Here is a 5,551-nt window from a genome sequence, read left to right on the forward strand (position 1 = left end):
TGCTAACATGGTGACGTGCCTATAACACATGTTGAGCGAAGCTGACGTGGTTTATCTTCTGTTTGATTCCAACACGCGTAAGCAGCTAGATTGACAACATGCTGTTCAAGCCCCTTAAGGAGCCTCGTGTATATCATTAGCAGTTTCTTGGGTATATACCATTTTGGGATGTATTTACGCCCTGTCCTGCCTCGTGGTAGTATGGAATGTATATCTCGCCGCTTGCAAAGCCGCTCGTGGCTTTTCAGCTTCTTGTGTCTTTCTTGGTCCATATAAGACGCAGGGACTGACTGCGCGAGCCCCCGGTGGGACTTCAGAGGCTACTCTGCACATTTCTTCGGCAAAAGGCCTGTTCAGGTAAGTTCCCCATCATCCACTCAGTGGCAAAGTTCGTACACATGGTGTAACACGTTGCATGATGATCTCCAGCTCTCGCCCCTCGCCCATCTTGAAATCTACTACAAAAGTTTCGCCTCCATTTGCAACTGTAACGACCTTCATGTTTAAGACGAAGCACGACATAGGGAGTCCTAATTACAATCTCAACACTCCAAAGATACCCCCCAAGGCGCTTCCACAGTCGCCACCACTCACGTCCCCTCGTTCTTTCAGCAGGGCCGAGCACCGTTCGTTCACGATGCTCAAGCCCTCTCTTTCAGGCTCAATTTCACGGGCGCACACGCCCAAGCCTTCAACACCACTTCCCCTCAAGTCTATCCTGAAGGGAAAGACTTCCCCTCCTCGTGACCCATATGAAAGCGACGGAGAAGTTGCGGCCGCCAAGAAGGGTTCGCGGAATAACGTCTACACAGTGCCCAACTCCCCTCCGCAACATGCACACTTGGGTGAGTCCTTGGTCCAGCTTATTCTCTCTTTTCACCATTACGTACCTTATCTGATCTTTTACCCGATAAAGGTCCCATGAAGGGTCCCGCACTAAACCTTCACTGGAAGCTGCTCCCCTACCATCCAAAGCGATCAAAGCGATTTCTTCACTTCGATGTTGCTTTTCCAACTCACGACATCGAGTTCAGGCAGAACTCGTCTTATGGTGTTCAACGAACAAGCTTGTCTGATGCCGACTTTAACAAGTCGGCTGCAGATGAAAAGTTGGTCAAGATGACCATCAACTTCCAGCGAGGTCCATTCGAGTGGGACATCGACGTGAAGCGTGATAAAGGCATTCGTGTCCGTGATGTCTTTGAGGCGATATATGCAGCTTTCGACGCACCGCTCACACCTCATGAGAAAAGCTTGATTCCGCACCACCGCCGTGCGGTATACGAAGAGGCGTTCAGGCTTCGCTGCAAGCTAGCGGCAGGGCTTCCTATCGTCGAGCAACGCAAAGGCTGGAAGCGCGTAGATATGCTTCTGCATGAGACCCTCTTCCGTGGTCTGACGCAGCCGAAGTCGGGAGGGGACTGGGTATTGAATCTCAGCGGGTCGGTGCCCGTATACGACCGCTGAAGAACCTCACGAGTCACGATCATTGCATATTTTTTTCTCTCTCACTGTATTCTTGGTGAGTACTTTCACCACCACCACATGTTATAACGAACTTTGAACTGATGTCCGTTTTCATATAGAACTGGATTTCAGCCACGCTCTTTTGGCTTCATCGCATCGCATCGCATCGTATCAACTCTCGCTCTTCGATTATCAACACCCCTCAACATTCTGTCCCTTTTTAATTCTGCCCATATTTCTAAAAGTGTTATGACCTATCCTACTCATGTGTTGCAGCCTTTTCGCTGCCTGGTTCACAGTAGCGTTGGCCTAGACGGAAGACGCTCCCTACTCTGTACTTTCTCGCGATCCTGGTTTCCTTGTCCTCTGGGCTCTGTCCAGGATCGATTTGTGCCGATCAAAGATACCAAGTTACTACTGTTCAGCAGTGTACATCATGTTCGCATTTCCTTTCTCATAGACACTTTCCCTCGCAGTGGAAGCAATAAAACATCCGTTTTATGTGTCGAAACAGAGTGTCTTCTAACAGCCGTCCGTGGAGGACGGAAAAGTGTCAAATTCTAAAATTCACAATCAAGACTACATACCACTCTCACGACTTACAGAACCTAAGCGAATAGGATGTTTCAAGAATCACCGGACCAAACTTGAATCGTAAATCACTTACGTTTGACAGGTAGGGTCCAGTTAGGCTGACAATCGATGCGTCGTGGTGCTTTGAATAGTCGCCGATAAACGCAACTACGTCTCCATCTAATTTCCATACCTCCAGCCTCATGCTGATGGGGGCGAGCAAGATAACCAGATGTGAATTCTGTAGGAGAGCAAGAACTTTGCTCCAGTGATAACGGGGAAGTCGGGGCACGGCGAATTCATTCAAACGTTTAATGAAAAGTTAGTGTTAGAATTTAGAAGGACGATTGCCCTGCTCTGTCGTCACAATAAATAACTCACTGTTTGTTTTCGGATGCTGACGGCAAGGCCCCCGCAGGGCGTTCCACATCTACCCTATACATGGTTCACCGCCGATCAGGCTTGTGCAGCCTATCAATTCCTCATATCAGGTAAGTGCCAGGAGATTGGGATGTGCATGTGACCTGATGTCCATGGATACGGAGCTTCAGGGTAACCGCCGCTCATCCAGGTTAACTTTTCTGGATGTGAAATCGGCTGTAAGCTGATGCACCAGTTGTCAAGTATGGATTCTTGCCTGTTCTTACACGCACGGAGCGGAACAAGTGACGTGTGATAAACTGGATCAAGACTAGGTCAGAAGGCGTATTTGTGCGGATGGACTGACGTGTAGACCTTTCAATCGCCGTGCTATTTTTCCTGATGGTACGCAAAGCGCCCACTTTGAAGAGTGCTATCAAATGATCGATAGGAAGAAACCAAGGAATGACTTATTTCGAATTCAATGAGTAGATGATGATAAGTTAATCTATGGCCACTGGACCGCCTTGAATGACGTGCAAGCTCGGAGCACTCACGGGTGGTATGCACAGGGCAAGGTAGTTATTGTTCCACACTACTATCTTCGGGGAAGGTAAGGCAACTGGTGACGAGACTAAGACAACAGGTGCAGTGATATTGACTCCCGTCGATTTCATTGTCGATTTCATCCGAGTCATGCTAGTACCTTCAACGGTGGGTTGATCATGTTGGTTCGTGTACTACATCCGGCAATAATTTACCACGGAATCATAATTCCCACCCTACATAGAGCACTTGCTTCCACTGCAGCAACACTAGTACTACTTCGACTTCCGAGTCAGATCTAAGATGTCTCTTGGAACATTGGGGAGTCCTTTTGTAATTCACTGCGCATGCAATTTCCACTTTCAGAGGTCAATTGAATCTCACTGTTCGAAGATTTGCCTTCCGTGGGGCCAAAAGTTGACTCAGTCAAATTTGACACAACACACAGGTATCACGTCCTCTCCAGCCTGTGTGTTTGTTTCCCTCGCATGCTGAAATACGAGCAGGAGTGTTACTTATAGAATTGCTCTCCGCCGGTCGCTTTGGTTTGTGGATGGCATCAAGGCAAGATACTGCATTCATGTCATGGTGGAACTGATCAACTGTGATAGAGCCAGGCCAGAGTCAAGGCAAGAACTGTCGTTGAACAAATTAACCAATCGCAATAAAACGGTTGATTCTCGGCTCAGTCGCAGTACACCTTCAGGCAATCCGTGCGTGATATTCATTCGCAAGGAATCAGCAATCAATGTACGTTCCATGCTTATTAAAGCTAATACTTTAACACCATGCTAAGCACCATTTGTGTCCTCCTGCACTCTTATCTCCTCCTTGTCCTCGACGTAAACCTAGTGTCCCTCCGCACCTGTTGCAGTCCTTGTGAATTGGTCTTCCCAACACCCTACCCTACCGGTCAACTTCACTCCCGACATTGCTGTAATGGCTTCCAACTCTCGAACAATCCTGGTAATTATCATGCAAGATCGAACTTTGGGACCGGGCGACAATCTGACAAATCTGGTATACTGGCACAGATAAAGTTCGACCTAGGTAGGCTGTTGACGGGCTGGTGTCGTCAACTCTTCGCTGATCAATCATACTTTTGCAGTTCAATACGACATTTGTTAGCTTGATAATCCACCGACTTTCATATTAGCCGGTTTACAATGCGAGACGAGGCTAGCATCGACACCGAACACTCTCGAAACGGGACAATAGTTTTTTTCTCCGTGATAATGCGAGTTGGGCGAAGAAAATGACGTCGAAATAGTCCGAAATGTCGCCAAATGTCGGTATGGAGTCCATTGAGCACCCAATGATCGCAGCCTAACGCGACAAACGAATGGCTGTTTTGACACGGGCACGGAGGAGGTGTGACAAGATAGCTAGGAAATGACACATACGATCAATTGTCATCGCTCTCTCTGTATTGGTAGGTAAGAACTTCCTCGTCAAATTCCTGCCACCGTCGTGTTTACTACATATAAGAAGGTCAGCTTCCATTATGGATCGTAATCTGCATAACCCTCTTATCGACGATATCCGAGAAACTGTCTTGAACAAAGTTTACATTACCAGCCGTCTGCGTATGACCTGTAGAGTCTCACGAGGGACATTTCCGATGCTACGGCGTCACTGCTCAATGGGCAGATCTTGTACTCAACTCGAGAATAAAGGTGTCAGTCGTTGTTTTATTAACTTAATCCTGCTCTAATGACTTATGCACAGTCACTTGTCTCGATTTGGAAGCCATCAAATCAATCACATCAATTTATGCCTTCAGGATTCTTTTCACACCAATGCCGCCACTGTCATAATGATCTGCCATCTTGACCAGTTGTTTCGGCATAGCTCATGGCATTGTCCAGAAACAGTTCCGTGCACAAGCTCGGCGACTCTCGACGTCTGCAATCTCACGAGGTGTTCAACATTCAGTGGCGTCAGCCTCCTCAAGGCCTCGTGGCCTGTAGGAACTGCCAATCAATATCGTGGATCCACTGCTGAAACTTCAAACTTGATCCCTGGCAGGTCCTATCGTGGATGCCTATCACATTAAGCGTGTTATTCGCCATATGGTTCATGCGCACGACGCATTCCTATGTGCAGCTATCCCCCAACCAGGGAATACTAACTTTAAGGGGTCCACTGCAAGTGGGCTTAGTCGGCTCGCAGAGTAAGTACTAGTAAGTACTCTGTTCACTACTTAGTCATTTGCGCTGTTCTTTGGGTGCATATGTATATGTGGCTAAAGTTTTATGCTGCTGGCTTGGTCTAGAATATCTCAAACCAAACATTGGGTTTGTGGGAAAATAGAGCGCGTAGCTTCCATTTATTTCGAGCCGATATCCAAGTCTAAAACGTGATTGATGTACAGGACGAACCACTTGACTGCTCGTCGTTTATTCGTCGGTACCTCTGGAGGGGCATACCGAAGTACAGTCACCCAAGCTTGATCTCTACCGATGACACTACACAAGTATCTAACGCCACCGATAAATGAGCAATTGAAACTCGTCACCCGGTTTACTAGTCAGATTGGTTTTTTTTGGGGGTCAGATTGTTCGTTGAACCCGCATCCCGGCTACTGGTGTCTCCTCTCCAAGCC

This window comes from Suillus fuscotomentosus (genome assembly GCF_016647785.1).
Source record: "Suillus fuscotomentosus strain FC203 chromosome Unknown F5891scaffold_531, whole genome shotgun sequence".
Taxonomy (NCBI): domain Eukaryota; kingdom Fungi; phylum Basidiomycota; class Agaricomycetes; order Boletales; family Suillaceae; genus Suillus; species Suillus fuscotomentosus.